This window comes from Malus sylvestris, chromosome 8 (genome assembly GCF_916048215.2).
Source record: "Malus sylvestris chromosome 8, drMalSylv7.2, whole genome shotgun sequence".
Taxonomy (NCBI): Eukaryota; Viridiplantae; Streptophyta; class Magnoliopsida; order Rosales; family Rosaceae; genus Malus; species Malus sylvestris.
The window spans coordinates 10050088-10070469 of NC_062267.1; the positions used below are offsets into that span (position 1 = coordinate 10050088).

General features: G+C 39.0%; 1 pseudogene; it reads right to left on the minus strand.

The window, feature by feature from the left end:
- Positions 1–17428: 17428 nt before the first annotated feature.
- Positions 17429–20382, minus strand: LOC126631922 (transcription factor MYB3R-1-like; annotated as a pseudogene).

Here is a 20382-nt window from a genome sequence, read left to right on the forward strand (position 1 = left end):
CATTTGTGGAAGCAAGGCCAGGTGGCGGTCAGAGTTCTTCTAAGAGAAGCAGAGTTGCAGAAGTTCATAATTTGTCTAAAAAGAGAAGGAGAAGTAGGATCAATGAGAAAATATTGTGGATTCAGATGAGCCAATTTCCAAGCAAGTTTCAGGAGATGGAGATCAAGACCAGATACCTCCACCAAATGGAAAGTGCGATCTTTTCCCCACGACAGTTCCTGTTCCATGTCCATGGCCGCACCACTGGTGACATCTGACTGGAAAAACAGTGAAGGTAAAGCAGTTTCCTTTAAACACACAGCTGGAAAGTGGCTCAGTGACCACGATGATAAAGGAATTCAGACATCTAATGATGTCAAGCTGTTTGCCATCCCACTACAAAGTCCCAGCGGCAACCAAGCAGAAAAACAAAAGAAGAAAGCAAAAGTAGAAAAGAAAAAGAAAAATGGAGGCTCTCCTCGAGAGCACATGGGGACAACGCAAAAGAAAAAGAAAAAATGAGATCTTACTAAAGCCAAAGAAGATGCTCACACTTTCATCATGCATGTTCCTATTTTCTGAGAAAGCTACGGAAAGACCTAGAAGGAAGATAAAGGTTTCCTTACATTAAAGTGATGTAATTTATTTTTATTATCTTTCGGAGACATCTGTATAAACCCCATCAGAGGATCAAAAAAAAAAAAAAAAAAAAAAAAACAAAAAAACAAAAAAAAAAAAACAAAAAAACAAAAAAACAAACAAAAAAAAAAAAACCAAAACAAAAAAAAAAACAAAAAACAAAAAAACAAAAAACAACAAAAAAGGAAAAGCCCAAAACAAATGGGCTGGAATGTTGTGTAGAGGGCGAAAACCCATAAGCCCAAAACAAATGGGCTGACATGTTGTGGAAAGCAAAAGCAAAGCAAAGTAAAAGAGCAAAGCAGAAAGCATGGCTACCCTTTCAACATGAGATTTGCGGTGGAAAAGAGCAAAGCAGCAGAAAATATGGCTACCCACTGAGATAATTACAAAAGTAGAAAAGAAAGAGAAAAACAAAAGTAAGGAATAAACATTCATAACCATCATTCATGTCAACATGCATGAGCATCACTCATGTTAACATTCATGAGCATCACTCATGACAACATCCATGAGCATCATTCATGTCAATCAACATAAACATTCATGAGCATCACTCATGTCAATCAACATAAACATTCATGAGCATCACTCATGTCAATCAGCTTCAAAAGCTTCATTTACAAGAGCTCTAGCTTCAAAGACTTCATTTATAGAGCTCTAGATTCAAAAGCTTCATTTACAAGAGCTCTAGCTTCAAAAGCTTCATTTACAGAGCTCTAGCTTCAACAGCTTCATTTACAAGAGCTCTAGCTTCAAAGACTTCATTTACAGCGCTCTAGATTCAAAAGCTTCATTTACAAGAGCTCTAGCTTCAAAAGCTTCATTTACAGAGCTCTAGCTTCAACAGCTTCATTTACAAGAGCTCTAGCTTCAAAGACTTCATTTACAGAGCTATAGCTTCAAAGCTTCACTTGCAAAGCTTCACTTACAAAGCTTCAGTGCATGGTCTACAAAGACCGCCTCCGAACAACCGCCACTTCGGCCCATACATGGATTCAATTTGAAGTCTCCAGCCAACAGACTCTATTGACCGAAGACTTGGGGGACTACATTATGTACCATATATTGGGCCTCAACTGGGCCTCATGAAAAATATTTGGGGGACTCTAGCCCATCACTTATGTATTGAGGAGTGAGCCCTTATTCTATAAAAGGGAATCCCTCACTTTCATTAGAGAGCACCCATTATTCATGTACTGAGGAGTGAACCCTTATTCTATAAAAGGGACTCCCTCACCATCATTAGAGAGCATCAACTCTAGCCCATCATTCATGTATTGAGGAGCGAGCCCTTATTCTATAAAAGGGACTCCCTCACCTTCAAACGCCGCAAGTCGAGCTAACCAAGGCAACATAAGCCACGAGCCGAGCAGCCTCACAGCATGTGCTACTTCTAGTTGAGCATCATTTCAGATTGGGCACCGCCTCATATCGAGCATCAGTTACTTCGGCCCACACATGGACTGAATTTCAAGTCTCCAGCCAAAAGACTCTCTTGACTGAAGACTTGGGGGACTACTGTTTATACCATATTTAGGGCCTCGTATATTTGGGCCTTGGGCCTTGTATTTGGGCCTCACACTAAAGCCCATACTTTGTAAAAGAGGAGGAGCCCCTTATTCTATAAAAGGGGACTCCTACCCTCATTCTAGGAGGGGCTCATTCTCACCCTCAGATCTCATCCTCAGAGGCCAATTCCTAAGTTTCTCCTCACCCCTCTCAAAGCTCTCACTTATAGAGCTCTTTCTCTCCCTCACTTCTGAGAGAAATATAATACAATCAGTGTGGACGTAGCCCAAACCTTGGGGTGAACCACGATACATCTTGTGTTATTTACATTACATGCAGATTCACGGTCGGATTTACGTTGTACCAAGACCATCCGGTTTTGTGCATCAACAAGTTGGGTTGAAGTTACTCATAGTTCGCTTACGGGTAATGAGATGCAGTTGCGAGAAATGTGGAGTCTTATTCATACTAATTATCTGGAGAAAATGGGTGGGAGTAGAACCAAAGAATTGATGTCTAGTCGTTGGAAATTACTTAGCCAATCGTTTACTATTTGGAGAGACGCATTGGCACAAGCTAGTAGTAATATTCGAAGTGGGGAAAATTACACAGATCATGTAACACTATATTATTTATTTGTTTGTACTATACCCAAATTTACATTGTAATTATTTGTTTGTATTATTTATTTGTTACCTACTTTAATTATAATTATTTGTTTGTATTATTTATTTGTTACCTACTTTGATTATAATTATTTCTTCTCCCCCATTGTATAGCTAATTCAAGCACAAGCTTGGTATGGTGCCAAAACCAAAACCAAAAATAAATCGTTCAACCGGTGGGAATGTTGAAATATTGTCAAAGATTGTCCTAAATTCAAAGTTGTGCCTGTCGGTCCAAAAGTTGTTATGAACAGCACCATGCTATACTCTACACCTGATAATGGCTCGCAAGAAGATGATGCAGAAGAAGTGCCCGAAATGCCAATCCCTGAACAAGCGTCGGGTTCGACCCGTTATCCAATTAGGCCTCAAGGTAAGAAGGCTTCAAAGAGAAAAGGAAGTGCTTCCAAGCATGATTATGCAAAGTACATGGAAGAACTTACTCACCATAGTGAATTGACTTTGGCGCGGGAAATGGCGAAATTTGAGGCTGATAAAGCTAGATAGGAGGCAAAAGCTGCAGCTGTTGAGAGAGAATTTGAAGCTAATCAGAGAGAAAGACAACTACTTAGGCAAGAAAGGGAACTGGTTAGAGAAGAAAGAATGGCTCAACGAGATCGTGAGATTATAAACACGCCCTTAGAAGGGAAGTCTCCAAATTCTAAATATTTTTGGAAGTCAGAGAAAGAGGATGTGGTGCGTATGAGGCGTGCAAGAGAAGCGAGAGTAAGAGGAGATAGTCCTAGCACGACAACAGAAGATCATCCTAGCACCACAAATTGGTTAAGTGATGATGATTAGAGTACTTTTTGTAATCGGAGCCCATAGTTTTCCAATCACCTTGGGTTGTAATTTATTATTTATTGAATTGAGTATTTTATGTGTTTCGAATTTATTGAATTTAATACTTTATTTAAAGTGAGAGTAAATATATTTATACTATAAGAGAATCTTTATTCAAATGACATAAACACACCAAATAAAATTACATAAACACACCAAATAATAAAAACCTCACTAAATGAACTAAAATAAAACACACCAAAAAAAATTACATAAACACACCAAATAATAAAAACCTCACTAAATGAACTAAAATAAAACACACCAAAAAAAATTACATAAACACACCAAATAATAAAAACCTCACTAAATGAACTAAAATAAAACACACCAAATAAAATTACATAAACATACCAAATAATAAAAAACACACTAAATGAACTTAATTATTGTTTATACCATATTTAGAGCCTCGTATTTAGATCTCGTACAAATACTCGGGGGACTTAAATGTAATTATGTGATAAAGGCAGGGGCAAATATGTAATAAGTGAGGAGTCTTTATTCTATAAAAGGACCCCTCACCCTCACAATTAGAGGATGCTCATTCTCACCCTCGGAGGCCATTCCTAAGCCTTCTCATCCCTCTCACATCCCCTCTCATATTACAGAGGCTCTCTCCCTCACTTCTTAGAACAATACAATACAATCAGTGTTGACGTAGCCCAAACCTTGGGGTGAACCACGATATATCTTGTGTTATTTACATTTCTTGCAGATTCACGGTCGGATTTACGTTGTACCAAGACCTCCGGTTTTGTGCACCAACATTTGGCGCCGTCTGTGGGAATCGACACGAAAAGATATGTCGATTCTTTCATTTTTTTTATCTCCACCTTGAATCTGCAAAAACCCAAAAACCCAAAAATTTCCCAGAAAACCCACAGAGCCACCTCCTCTCTGACTCAATCTCTCTCTGCAATTGCACAGACCACGTGCCTGGTCTCCCTCTCTCTTGCTACTCTACTTGTGCAGTTTCCAAGCCCAAATGAGTACTCTTCTTTCATGGGCGACTTCTCAACAGTCACTGGAATAGCAACATTCACTTGGGCGGAACCCCACTGAAGCTAAGCTTCAGGATATGATCAATGAGGTTGATGTTGATGGGAATGGGACCATTGGTCTCTCGAGCTCCCATGAATTCGATAACCTTCATTTATCAAGTCTGATCTCTTATGGGATTTGAAGTCCGTGGCAAGTGTTCCTTGATCAGAAAGTCCTCTCAGCAGCAACCTCTCCCAATGGTTGTAACCTGCAAATATAAGGTTTTTCGCGGTGGCATTTCTCTGATATTTGCTCCGCCTAGTTAACAAGAAAATCTTGAAACCCAACCACTCAAGCTGATTGTATAGATTTAAACTTACTGGGAGAGTAGGAGCCTGAGCCAACTCCACCTACCTATCGAAAGATGCTTCATCAAACGTCTCTGATCCGAATCCATGTGCATGATAGGAGGGCAAACTCGAAAGCAGAGTCTCATCGATGTCGAACACCCACGCATCCTTCCCGTCGCCGCCTGTCGTCACCCCTTTCGTGAAAACGCAACTGGGTTTTTTCTTGGGAGGTGATCACAGCCTCGATCCGAACCGCCCTGACCTGAACCGCCGACCCAGACAAGGCCAGAAACACGGCCTCACTTTCCGTGACTTTCATCTTCACCAAAGCATCGGCGCCGGCGACATCAGCACCGTCTACCTCTGCACACTCAGAATCAGCGACTCTTCAAGTTCGGCCGATCAAGATACTGAGTCTTCGTCCTTCTCGTGGCTTTACGCCATGAAAGTTGTCGACAATGAGGCTCTGGCGATGAAGAAGAAGGTGCAGAGAACCGAGATAGAGAGGAAGATCCTCAAAATGCTTGACCACCTGTTCTTTCCCACTTTCTATGCCGAGTTTGAAGCCTCGCATTTCTCCTGCATCGTCATGGAGTAATGCTTCGCCGACGACCTCTACTCCCTCCACCACATTCAGCCTCACAAACGTTTATCCCTCAACTCTGCAAGGTTCTACGCTGTGGAGGTCTTGGTGGTGTTGGAATACCTCTACATGCTGGGAATCATCTACAGGGACTTAAAACCCGAGAACGTGCTGGTCAGATAGGACGGTCACATCATGCTCTCCAACTTTGACCCCTCACTATACTCGGACGCAATCCCTACTAGCTCAACCACCAAGCAAAGAAAAAGAAAGGCCTATCACTCCAGTAAAAGCAAAAGCAAAACAGGGAAAGTAAAAGCAAAAGCAAGTAAGTGTGTCTGGAGGTGGAGAGATCAGAAAAAAAGGAATAGCAAAGAAAAAGAAAAAAATCGTGTCGGTGGGAGAATATTTTAGAAAGCAGAAAAGAGGAAACAAAAACAAAAGCAGAAAGCAAAAGCAAGGAATAAACACCCTACTAGAATGATGTGATTTACTTTTCTGGTTTTTGTATGGTGTAATTTATTTTTCTTATCTTTTGTAGACATCTGTATAAACCCCATTAGAGGGATTAAAAAAAAAAAGGCAAAGCCCAAAGAAAATGGGCTGGAATATTGTGTAAAGGGCGAATGCCCATAAGCCCAAAAATACCATCAACCAGGTGATCAAAAGTACGCCCAGTACTCCAAAATTATTCAGCAACCTACCGCTATTACCACCAAGCAGGTGATGAAATGTACAATCCGTACTCTCCTTCATGCCACCAACCAGGTGATCAAAAGTACGCCCAGTACTCCAAAATTATACATGAGCATTACTCATGTCATTCATAAATAAACATCCATGAGCATCACTCATGACAACATCCATGAGCATCACTCATGTCAATCAACATAAACATTCATGAGCATCACTCATGTCAATTAGCTTCAAAAGCTTCATTTACAGAGCTCTAGCTTCAAAAACGTCATTTACAGAGCTCTAGCTTCAAAGCTTCACTTGCAAAGCTTCCTACAAAGCTTCAGTGCATGGTATACATATACCGCCTCCGAACAACCACCACTTTGGCCCATACATGGATTCAATTTGAAGTCTCCAGCCAACAGACTCTATTGACCGAAGACTTGGGGGACTACATTATGTATCATATATTGGGTCTCAACTGGGCCTCATAAAAAATACTTGGGGGACTTAGCCCATTATCTATGTACTGAGGAACGAGCCCTTATTCTATAAAAGGGACTCCCTCACTTTCATTAGAGAGCACCCATGAAAAATACTTGGGGGACTCTAGCCCATCAGTTATGTATTGAGCAGCAAGCCCTTATTCTATAAAATGGACTCCCTCACCATCATTAGAGAGCAACGCCGCCAGCTGAGCAACCGCCTCGCCGTGAGCATCACTCTTAACCCATCACTTATGTATTGAGGAGCAAGCCCTTATTCTATAAAAGGGACTCCCTCACCACCATTAGAGAGCATCGCCGCCTACTGAGCAATCGTCTCGCCGCGAGCATCAACTCTAGCCCATCATTTATGTATTGAGGAACGAGCCCTTATTCTATAAAAGGGACTCCCTCACCATCATTAGAGAGCATTAACTCTAGCCCATCATTCATGTATTGAGGAGCGAGCCCTTATTCTATAAAAGGGACTCATTCACCTTCAAACGCCGCACGCCGAGCCAACCAAGGCAACATAAGCCACGAGCCGAGCAGCCTCGCAGCGTGTGCTACTTCTAGTTGAGTGTCATTTCAGATTGAGCACTGCCTCATATCGAGCATCAGTTCAAGACAGCATCTAGTTACTTCGGCCCACACATGGACTGAATTTCAAGTCTCCAGCCAAAAGACTCTCTTGACTGAAGACTTGGGGGACTACTGTTTATACCATATTTAGAGCCTCGTACAAATACTCGGGGGACTTAAATGTAATTATGTGATAAAGGCAGGGGTAAACATGTAATAAGTGAGGAGTCCTTATTCTATAAAAGGACCATTCACCCTTATAATTAGAGGAGGCTAATTCTCACCCTTGGAGGCCATTCCTAAGCTTCTCATCCCTCTCACATCCCCTCTCATATTACAGAGGCTCTCTCCCTCACTTCTCAGAACAATACAATACAATCAGTGTAAACGTAGCCCAAACCTTGGGGTGAACCACGATACATCTTGTGTTATTTACATTTCTTACAGATTCACGGTCGGATTTACGTTGTACCAAGACCTCCGGTTTTATGCATCAACAATTATCATTAACTTGTTTCAATGCCCACTAGTGCTCTATCAAGTCATTTTGCCGTGCATTGTGCATGTCTGGCCTTTGAAATACAGTATATTGTTGAATGATCCTTTCATTGTAATATTCATCCCTTTCTAATGGCTCATGTTGTACGGGCTCATCGGTGGCATCATGAGCACAATATATGCGTGTTCTTGAATTGTTCATTGTATCTGGCTCATATTCATCAACGGCTTCATAATCGTACTCATCTTCCACAATCATGTTGTGAAGAATGATGCACATCATCATGATGGATCGAAGCGACTCTACATCAAACAATCTGGTAGCACCCCTGATGATCGCCCAGCGAGCTTGGAGGATACCGAAAAAATGCTCAACATCCTTCCTGCACCCCTCTTGACATCTTGCAAAGTGTTTTTCCTTTGCACTTCGCGGACGTGGCACTGTTTTGACAAATGTTAACCACCTTGGGTAAATGTCGTCAGCTAGGTAGTATGGCCCGTCGTACATATGTATGTTAACCTCATACATGACTTTTGGTGCCTTTCCTTGCAGGACATCATTGAACACTGGGGATTGGGCAAGGACGTTGAGGTCATTTTGAACTCCCGGAACCCCGAAAAAGGCGTGCCAAATCCATGTATCAAAAGATGCCACCGCCTCCAAAATGATACTTTTTGCTCATTTTCTGTCTCCATAAGCACATTGCCATGTACTTGGACAGTTTTTCACGTCCAATGCATACAATCAATGCTCCCAATCATCCCAGGAAAACCTCACATCTCAACCTTCTTTAGAAGCCTTTCCAAGTCCATATGAGTAGGTTTCCGGAGGTACTTTGTGGTGTAGATAGATTCGATTGCTCCGCAAAACCTCATGAAGGACTTATGAATGGTTGATTTCCCCATCCTCGCTGTCTCATCCACTTGGTCTGCAGATGATCCATACGCAAGCATCCGTAGCGCAACAATAATTTTTTTCTCGGGAATGAGACCCATAGCACCACAAGCATCCTTCTTTTGCACAAAGTAAAAATCATGGTTGCAAACAGCAATCATGATTTTGTTGAACAAATGTCGTTCCATTCTAAAACGACGTCTGAAGTACGTATCAGGAAATGCACTATTATGGACAAAATAATCGTCCAACAGCTCATCACCTCGTTGTTGCCTGCTTCTATCAAGGTTTCTGGAACGGGTGGGCCTGCATATCTGAGCCACAGCTTGGATGACTCAACGGAAATGTGAGCCTTTGGCCATTCTTGCTTCGTCATCTCTCCTTCTCCGCTCCTCATCCTCTTCCTTCTCATTTTGGGCTATATGGAGATTGAACATTCCTTCAGATTGGTTAAACAATTCTTCCTCTTCTTGATCGATTTCCCACATCATGCTTGAAGAAGAAGACATTGTAATTAGAAACTATGAATAATGATACATATTTTGATTTGGTGAAGAAGGAAGAAGAAACTATGAATAATGATAGAGATATTGAGAAAATTGGTGTGAGATTTAAAAGGATGGATGATGGATTATATGAAGGATTCTGAAATGATTAGGTTGTAGATAGTGCCACGTGGCATGCCGTCATTCGTTAAAATTTGATCGAAATCTATCCTAAAAAATTCTGAAAAGATAACAACACATGGCACGACGGCATTGGATAAAAATCTTATCGAAATCCATCACCAATAATTATCTTTTCGGATAATAACACGTGGCGCAACGAGAACGATTTAAAATCTGATCGAAATCTATCCTCAAAGATTCTGAAAAGATAACGACACGTGGCACGATGACATTCGATAAAAATCTTATCGAAATCTATGACCAATAATAGTCGTTTTGAGTAAATGACACATGGCGCAACGAGAACGATTTAAAATATCTTGTCCGAAATTACAAATAAATTTATTTAGTATTATTTTGTAAAAAAAAAATCATTAATAAATATTTTATTGCCTATTGCCAGGGCTATTCAAGTGCAAGGGTGGAGATGCAAAAGGCAGTTACTGTTCATTATGACAGTTACTATTCACATGGTGGATTGAATAGTGGATTGCCTAGGGGGAGGGCTCCAAGGGTGGAGTTGCTCTTAAAAAAAAATTTATTTCAAAGCATATAATCAATGCTCATTTAATGAAATTTTTAAATGGCAAATATACCCTCATATGTTTTATAAAATTACAATCTTGATCCCTACATTATTGTCTTTGACAATTATTATATGACATTAAATACCATATATTTTTTTGTCATTTAAAATATTCAAAACAATTTATATAAAAGTTTATCAAATACTCAGACACTACTTCTTTTATTAAAAGCACTTTTACAAAAAAAAAAAAAAAACTTTACCAAACACTCAACATATTTATTTTATAACTATTTATTCTCACAGCACAACAAAAATATTTTTTTTTAAAACACAGCAATACCAAACTAGCCCTAACTATTGTCCTTCCGTTCACCAACTTTTATGAGATTTGAAACTTTTTGTTCATATTGTATAGATAAATAAAAATATTATCAAAAGTTTAATTTATATAAATAATAACAAACTTAATATTTATGAGCTGAAACTAGGGGTAGGTGACACACCCCGACTCGGAATGTCCACTAGGACTTCGAATCGAGTTATGCTGGCGGACACCTAGAAGGTGACGAAGCCATAAAGTGTGATAATGCGTAAACTAAGAATAAATTTAAACCTAAAAATGCATATATACACAAGTGCGCGGTGAGCGGGTATGAACCCATTTCATACGTGATATAGGGTATAAGTAAAGTACAGTGAGGTAAGATAATAATTATACCATCATAAGGAGCCACCTGAACTAGGAGTGCCACAAGTCCTCGTTGATACGAAACTTTGCTATTAGGACCTGAAGGGGTGCAAAATAGAAAGTGTGAGTGGGTAAAACAAAGATTTTCAAAATCATTTCAATTATCAAAGGTAGTAACCTCTCGTCATAAAACCTGTACAGTTTCCAAAAAATCATACTACGTAGAAGTATGAAATCAAATGTATACTAACAGTAAATCCAAAAGTATACCACTACCCATCATCTCATTAGCAATATAAATAATCATGTGCTTAATAACCCATACTAGCACGCAAGTCGGAGTCACCTATGATGACCTGTACGACTCACTCATATCTCATCAATCAATATTAGCATATAAGTCGGAGTCACCTATAGTGACCTATACGACTCACCCATATCTCATCAATCAATGCTAGCACATAAGTCGGAGTCACCTATAGTGACATGTACGACTCACCCATATCTCATCAATCAATGCTAGTACATAAGTCGGAGTCACCTATAGTGACCTGTACGTCTCATCCATATCTCATCAATCAATGCTAGCACATAAGTCGAAGTCACCTATAGTGACCTGTACGACTCATCCATATCTCATCAATCAATGCTAGCACATAAGTCGAAGTCACCTATAGTGACTTGTACGACTCATCCATATCTCATCAATCAATGCTAGCACATAAGTTGGAGTCAGCTATAGTGACATGTACGACTCATCCATATAAAGTAATATGTCAGCCGGATCCACCTCTTGTGGCTTGTACGGCTGAACTCATAGCTCATCACATATCCTTGCATACGAGTCAGAACCACCTCTAGTGGTCTGTACGAAAGGACTGGGTGTAAATAAGTATGCTCAAGTGCTACGATCACGTGAAGACTGTGCGAATAATCACGGGTCACCTACAAGTCGGAACCACCTATAGTGGTCTGTACGACATGATTGTGCACCTACCTTGGATCCAAGATGAGCGTAAGGTGCGAGAGGTGAACATCACATGAAGGACTGTGCCTTAGCCACGGGCAGGAGCACTAACACCGGGGTGCAGGTTTATGAGCTCTAATTGCATCTATTATAACATGTACGACTCATGGGCAACCTGTACGACAGTGTCGGAGTTGCCTATCATTGCAACCTGTACGACAAGGTTGGAGTTGCCTAAAACATACATGTAGTCATGCCATAACTCCATCATTTCAACTAATACCATAAACTCACCTGAACTTACCTAGGTGTCTTGTGCTCACCTTTGTACTTCAAAGCGTTCACAATAATTATAAGCAGGTAATATACATATGGATATACCATGATGCAATATAATACTCAACCGTGTCATAGCATTTTCAATTATATACATACATATATTTAAAATACATAAGTTGTAACGCCCTACTCCCCAACTAGACACTAGTTTAATTAACTATCACTACTTACATTTCCTTACTTCAATTTCTTGATTCTTCACACATTGATTTATGACCAGCATTTAACCATCAAAACATAAGGTTAAATCTCACATTTTCAGCCAATGTCCCTCACATTGCACAATTTCCCAAACAAGGCTATTGTCTCAATTATTTAGTCTCATTTATGGTATGGTTGCATCTAACGTCTCGTTAGACTGCCTACGTACCCTAAACAGGGATCAAGCCATTCGTAGTTCGCAGTAGTACTTCAAAGCATTCACAATAATTATGTGCAATAATCAATTTATAACCGTTTGTGGAATCATCAATCATACACACACACACAATAGAAAGCAAAAGACCCACTTATCTGAGGTCCGCGCTATGACTCCCTAGCACGAATATCGAGATGTCACGAACCATCGTCGCCTGTGACCAAGGCCAATTTGGTCGGGAAAAGCCCCAATTTTGCTAAAACCCGTCGGAATCCTAAAATGGGTGCACTGAAATTCACCGTCGACGGCGCTCCGCTACCCCTATAGCTAATTGGGTTTTTTTCTAGGGCTCAAAAGAGGTCTAAAGGTGGTGGAGATCGACGAGATTCATTTCAAAAATGGTGGATCTTGCCACGGGACTCACGGGCTACCGTCGATGTTCACCATGAAATTAGGACAATTTGCATTGTTTCGTGAAAGTACCATGAAGAAGAAGAGATGATGGTTGCAGTGTGTGGGGTATCCTAATTCACCGAAGGAATGGTGTAAAACAATCAGAAAATCACACAGGGAGGCCGGGTTTTGAAACGGATCGCATGGGTCGAAGGGGAACCCGGCTAGTTCCTCTCCTTCTCTACTTCCTCATTTCCCCTCCTTCCCCTATCTGATTCATCCCTCACTTCTCTCTTTTTTCTGATTGGCCAGCAACCCTCTCATTCGATTGGGCAGCAGCCCCTTCCTTCTCTTCCATTTTTCCTTTTCCCTGAATCCCTCTTCTTTTCTTTCATTACTCTCAAATAACCTTAATATAATAATATAGTTTGAATGCAAAGATATAAAGAAAGATATAAAATAGTAATATACCCACCTTGGATCGCTATATAAATATTTCGTACGTCTCACTAAACGTTGGTCCACGAAAGTCAATACCCTCGCCTCTAAGGCCATTTTCGTAAAATCACGCTTTTAAAATTTGTAAAAACATAGAATTAGGGACGGGTCGTCACAGTAGGCGTGGGTTGGTTTAGGTCGATTTTAGGCCAAAATCAAAACCAAACCAATCGACTCAGTTGGGCCAAAATTGTAAACCAAAACCGATCAAGTTGGGTCTAAAAACAGATCAAGTCAGTTAACCGATAGTGATGGGTTGGTTTGGATCGGTTCTCGGTTTGTGTGAAGACGTAAATACATAAAAAATTTATCTCCCAAAAGCTACATAATGTAGCACCAATATGAGTGATTGCTCAAATGAAAGCACAAACGAAGCAGCCCAAGGAAAGCACCAAAGCAACAAAGCTACTTTCTCCAAATGGTCCCCCTGTTCTTCTCCAAAGGGACTCAAATTAATCAGGTTTAGTTTTCATGTGGTGGAAACATGGTAACTTGTAAATAACTAACCATTTATATTCTTACACGTATTAATTATGATTAAAAAATAAAATTTAATATACGTGGGTTGGTTCGGTTAACCGCACCATAAAAATTTTGGGAACCGATTACCAAACCAATTAAGGTCGGTGCAGTTCAGTTTAACCACTGAAAATTAAAAAATAAGAATTAAAAATAAATAAAAACCAAAAACCAAGCTGCTAGTGCAGTTCAAGCGGTTTAATTGGTTTTTTTTTAAAGAATAAATTGTAGTAATGGTCCATCAACTTTAATCAAATTGGAGCAATGGTCCCTAAACTAAAAATCAATTCCATCGGTCCCTTAACTCATTAAAATGTGTATCTATGGTCATTTTCGTCAACTTCATTAGAATTTTGTCAAAATAAGTTATGTTGGAAGGACTATTGTTACAATTGGGGTCCCTCAACTCATCAAAACGTGTAACTATGGTCATTTTCGTCAACTTCGTCAGAATTTTGTCAAAATGAGTTATGTTAGAAGGACCATTGCTACAACTGGGGTCCCTCAACTCATCAAAATGTGTAGCTATGGTCTTTTTCATCAACTTCATCAAAATTTTGTCAAAATGAGTTATGTTGGAATGACTATTGCTACAATTGGGTTAAAGTTGAGGAATCATTGCTCCAATTGGGTCAAAGTTGATGGACTATTTCTCCAGTTGGATTAAAGTTGAGGGGCCAATGGTAATAGATTTTTAATTGAGGGACTTTAGTTGCACATTTTGATGAGTTGAAAGGCCAGTAGTAATGGATTTTTAGTTGAGGGACCATTACTCCAATTGAGTTAAAGTTAAGCGACCATTGCTACAATTTACTCTTTTTTTAAATGTCCAACCCTAGCTGAAATCAGTGTTTGAAATTTCCATAAAAACATCGGAAAAATCAGAGAAATATATGGAAATGGAGGATGAAGCCCGTATCAAAGGAACTCTTAAATTTCTAAAATCGACAAGTTTTGTTGATTCAGACATATCGGTTGAACATCGGCAAATTGCCATCTGCTGTTCCCTATAGTTTCATTTTAATTTTAACATTTTTTAGTAAACCTCAAAAATTTCTATCGAAGGCAACCAATATCGATATGCTAATTAATATTTCCATAAATTTGCATATCTATATTTCAAACAATATCAATATTTTAAACACTGGCTGGAACTCATAAATTGCATATAAAAAGATTGACTAGATAAACATTTTTGAAATTTGCATTTGAAAGAGTACACAGTATTATTTTTAGAGTGTTTTTGGCAACAATTCTTAGTGGACAACAATATATGTGAGGGAATAAATCAATTATAACCTTAAAATGATTGTTTTTTTTTTTGGTGAATAGAGGGGTGAAGACACCCGAGATGAACTAATACATAACATTAATAACAATAGAGCAGCCCATAGGGGCGCCTACCAGATCATCTGTTAGATGTTGCATAAGCCATTGGGGAGGAAAATGAAAAGAATACAACCCAAGGTCCAAATTGTAGCTCCATTTGGCTAGTTGATCTGCAACATTGTTCACTTCCCTGAAAATATGTTTTAGCTCAAAATACTCAATTCTTCTTATCAAATCCTTACAACTCTTCAAAAGGGTCGTAAGGGGGTGAAAGGTATCTTGCACCGCCTGGTTCAATAGTAATACAGCAGAGGAAGTTTCCATCTCGATGAATAACCTTGATATGCCTTTTTTCAATAGGAAGTTGAAGTTCGAAATACAAACCCCAAACTTCAGCTTCTATAATCTGCCCTTACCCTAGATTAATAGAAAAACCTCTCAAGCAAACACCATTGTGGTCACGGAGAATTCCTCCAACATCGATGTTGCTTGAAACCATTTTTCTAGAGCCATCCACATTCAACTTGTGCCAACCAAAAATAGGAGGCACCCACTTCAACATAACATGCATCCGAGAAGGTGGTTTATCAATTTTTAGAAGGAAATCCACATAAAAAATTTGGTGGGTCCTCCATTTCCAGATATACCAGCAAGCAAAGACAAATAAATAATACCATGCTATCTTGTTAGACCACATTACCTTGGATGTCACATTAGCCATCAACCAGGCTTTCAAGTCCAAATTAAAAGTATTGCGCATTTGAGAAGGAATCCATAAAATATCTTAAGAATATCTCAAATGCATTCAACTCTACAACATTCCCTTATAATATGCGTGATGGTCTCCAAAGGCCAAGAGCAAGCGTTGCAAGAGGAATCTACAGTTAAGTTTCTTTTGATTCTTTGCTCATTAGTAAATAATTTACCTTGACCAATGAGCAAGAGGAAGAATCTATGTTTGGGAGGGAATTTTGGGAGTCCAAATCCTGCCAATAAAAAACAGATCGTTCGTTTAAAGTAGGAGTGGTTATTTTGGTGAAGATATTATTAGGAGGAAATGATATTGCAAATGTACGTTTGATTGATTCAAAAATGCACGACGTGTTACATACATTATTAAATGATCATTTTAAAAAGTCATCACATACCAAATTGGTGTCGGCAATCACCAGATTGAGTAACAAGGCATCAAAATTACCAAATTCCTAATAGTTTGAATTTTTTATTTTTTATTTTTGGGAAAAAGGGAAATATATTACCCACAAAGAAACAAAACACAAGAAGGGTCCAAATACACACAAAGAACAAAATAAAAAAATGGACCCTAAAACACACAAACAAAGCCCAAAGAAAGCCTTGGGACCCAGCACAAAGACATCACACAACAAAAGAAACCCTAAATCACAGCTACTGTAGCTGCTCCTCCTGCCGTCGACACTTCCCAATAATTCGAAGCCATCTCTGCCACAAGGACCTGCCATCACACCATCTCGAGTCCCAGAGTTGAGGAAGAAAACAGTCGCTTCATCCTACACAAACCACCAAAACGATGGCCACCATAGAACAAAGGAAGCTCGCGAGAAAAGAGATCCCACAAGCGACAGCGCCAACAAGGGCGAACAATGGGAAGAACCAACAGGGGTCAACAAAGGTGGTGGTGCGAACACCCAAGCCAAAACTCTACACACCTTCCCATGGAACAGCGATAAATCATGGTGAAAACTGGTGGAATCGAAATTAGGATTGGTGGAAAGAAAATGGAGCCAAGTGATGATGTTGGTATAGGGGAAATGACCGAATGAGATGGATGAAACGGGTGAACCAGATTTGAGGCTCAGGATGATGAAAACAGAGTCAAACAAAGTACCATGAAGATGAGATTGTGGGAAGATCTAGAAGGAAACGGGGCTGGGGTTATTACAAAATACCACCGGAGAAAGAAAAAGAACAAGATAAAGGGAAATCAAGGGACTGCCACCGGTCTTGCCATGGCAAGAGTCAGCGACGACGCAGAAAATCGAACACGGAGTCACTTACAAAGTCAGTGAGAAAGGCTCTCACTAGAGAGAAGTTAGACAAAGCATAGTTTGAATAATTTACCACTCACTTTCATGATTTTTTGATAGTTTAACTCCATCCATAAAACTAGACACATCTTCAAATATTGGTAAAAAAAAAAGGAAAGGATAATAAAACTTGAATTATATTAATGAATTACTGTAATATATGACAATTTAAGAAAAGAAATTGGAATTAAAATTAAAAAAGGAAAAGTGAGAAGTGGAAGAATAAAACTACGGTTATGTGTGGGTGAGAAAGTTTTAAAAAATGCAAAAACTATATGTAAAATTACTTTTATGCCCATAATTTTGTTCTCTAATATTTTCTCTCTGTTATGTATGAAAAGGTGTAATAGTAATTTCATAGTTTTTGCTTGACACATGAAATTCTATTAATATGTAATTTAGATGTTATATTACTATTTAAAACGAAGCAAAAATAAATAAATAAACAAATAACAAGCTTATTTTGTAGCTAAGAGAGACAATCAACAAGCAATTGTGCTAATAATCCCTAATATAATCTCTAGAGTATTGCACAAATTTTTGATCCCAAAACAGGTTCGTGCCGATGACTCGATAACTCTTGTGAAGCTCCAAATTCCGGCGACCACCGGAATTATCATCGGTCTCGTGAGGCTCAAAAACAAGAACTAGGACAACCTTCTCAAAGCCTGTTTATCTGCACCCCTTCAACAATTAAGATGTCGGACTTGAGAAGCTTTTTGGCACTAGAGGAAGATTTTACATTTTCTGTATCCTTCTTCTCCGGCAGGACACAAAAGTCGAGAGCGTGACTCTCCACCTTCAAAAAAAACTCCCACGATGATCAGCTGATTCCGTTACAATGATAAGAAAACAAACTGCTCAATGAACTGATTGAAAACCCTACACCAAAAAAATTACGAAAAAAAAAAACGGAGCATACCAATTCACGAGGAATTCCTTGCCCCAACTTCAAGTATGGATAGTACTTCATCTTCACAGAATCCAACTTCTTCTTCAGAGAATTGTTCCAGTGATTTTTTATGGCATTGTCTGTCCTGTTCACCATGCAAGCATAGATATATCAAAACTGTTGCAGGTGCACGAGAGTAAAAGGAAGAAAGCCCTGGCACACCAGTAGTAGCAATGCAAAATATCGGCATACCTTCCAGGCAAGAATCTCGTTATCTCTGCCCATTGGTTCCCGTAAATTTGATGAGCACGAATCAGAGCAAACTCCTCGGCCTGTGTCCATGCGTCTTTCTTTATGGCAGGATTAAGATGATTATGCCACCTAAAAGTAGTTCAAACACGGTAAGAAAAGAAAGAAATACTAGATCAGGATTGTACTAATATAGTCATCCACAAAAGATCCTGTTATCATACCTTTCCCGACACTGCTTACCAATACGTCCAGGTAAATGCTGTGCAATACTGCACCAATCTTTTGGGCCATACTTTTCCACCCACTCAATAATAATATCATCCTCCTAATCAATTGTGGAGAAACAAATAGAAAGGAAACATTTCATATAAAAAGAAAAATGTGATGAACCGACAAAAAAAATCTCAAGAAACAAAATTAGGCAAGGGAATGAACACAAAAATCAGATGCAAGTAGTGCAATACCTCTTTAGACCATGGACCTTTGACCATTCTTGGATTCAAGACTTTCTGCCATCTATGTAGGCATTGCGTATCAGTCCGACCATTGAAACACTCCGCTACAAATGGCCAAGTATGCAATTAAACAATGCGCTGAAAGTATAAAGATTAAAATGTAGCATCAACTGAGATAAAAATGAACAGTCTCATGACATGCCAATAAAGATGGACACATCAGTAACAGAATTATACCTATTTTTTTCCAATTCTTTCCTTTAAAACGCTCAACTGCCCTCCGCAAGATCTCATCCTGAATTCACAAAGAATAAATGATGCACGCCACATATTCCATAAAGAAAGAGGGATAACGAATGAATGAGAAATATTTATATAACTAAGAAAATGTATTAAAACAAAAATGCAGTGAATTCAACAGCAACTTTTCACATCAGGTGTTTATATGCACCAAACCATAAACTTAAGCACCTTGTTTGATAGTGTGTTGTATTAAAGAGAATTACCTCTTCAGGTGTCCACTGTCCTTTCGTAGAACGCCTTATAGGCCCGCTAGTCCTCCTACAAAAGAGTTGCTTAAATATTAGACAAAAATTGAGTGGTAAAACTAATTCTCGGTTAATGAAAATTTTACCATAATAAAACAGAAGGAAAACGAGAGAGAGATTCCTAAACATGGAAGATATTGAATTAACAAGGGCCAACCGCTAAGAACCAATGAACATATGCACTTCAGTTAGCAGTTTCGCGAACGCACTGAACAGATCCTTGTTGTTCATTATCCTTCTTCGATTTAATTGAAGATGATCCAGTAAGTTGACAGCAATAACCACGATCTTAATTATTATTATTAAGCTGTTCAATGAAGCAAATTTTCAATAGAATTGAATTACCCATGAAGAACTTGAACATTCTGAATACTGTCACAGAGCTCTTCTGAAGGAGTAGAATTCAAGTCAAGCTGCATAACCGGATTCCTACACAACGACACCCTCCAGTATTTGGACTCGTAAGCATTATAATCACCCAAAGCAATGGTAGGACCAACCTTGTTGAACACAAGACCTGCAACCTGCAAAAACACAAGAAATTACGATACATTAAGCACAAAATCAACGACGAAAACATATTAAGAAATGAATAATTGTTAATCCAAACTCAATTGTGGTTTCAGGCAAGTTAATTCCAATCTTAATCAAAGTTGGCATACAAAAACAAAACATTCACCAAATTCTATCCACTACAACTTCAAAAAATGAGTCCTCGATTTCAAACTGAAAAAGGGGATTGATTAAATTTGTAAATTGATTGTATCAAACTCAAATTTAGCTGAAAATCAATGAAATTTTTTGGTCAAAACCCAGGAGATTAAGTCCTCACATACTTAGAAATTATCAAGCAATTAAATTCAAACAAACCCAATACACACACAAAGGTTCAATTTCTGAACCGGGAAAGCCTCAATTAAGCAATTCAATCAAAATAAGAAAATTTCAAATTTAGTGAAATGAAAACCCTAAAGCACTGACCCAACTGAGCTTGGAAGAGCGAAGAACAGAGATTTCACGGAGACGAAGAATCGACGAAGCGATTGCAACAGAGCAAATTTGAAGATCGAAACGAAGAAATGGAAGATTTGAAAAGAGATCTGCAGAACAGTGCAGAGAGAGAGAGACAGGTCCGTATTCAAACATGAGGTGGGGATAGATCGAACGGTGGGGTTTAAAGGTCGAACA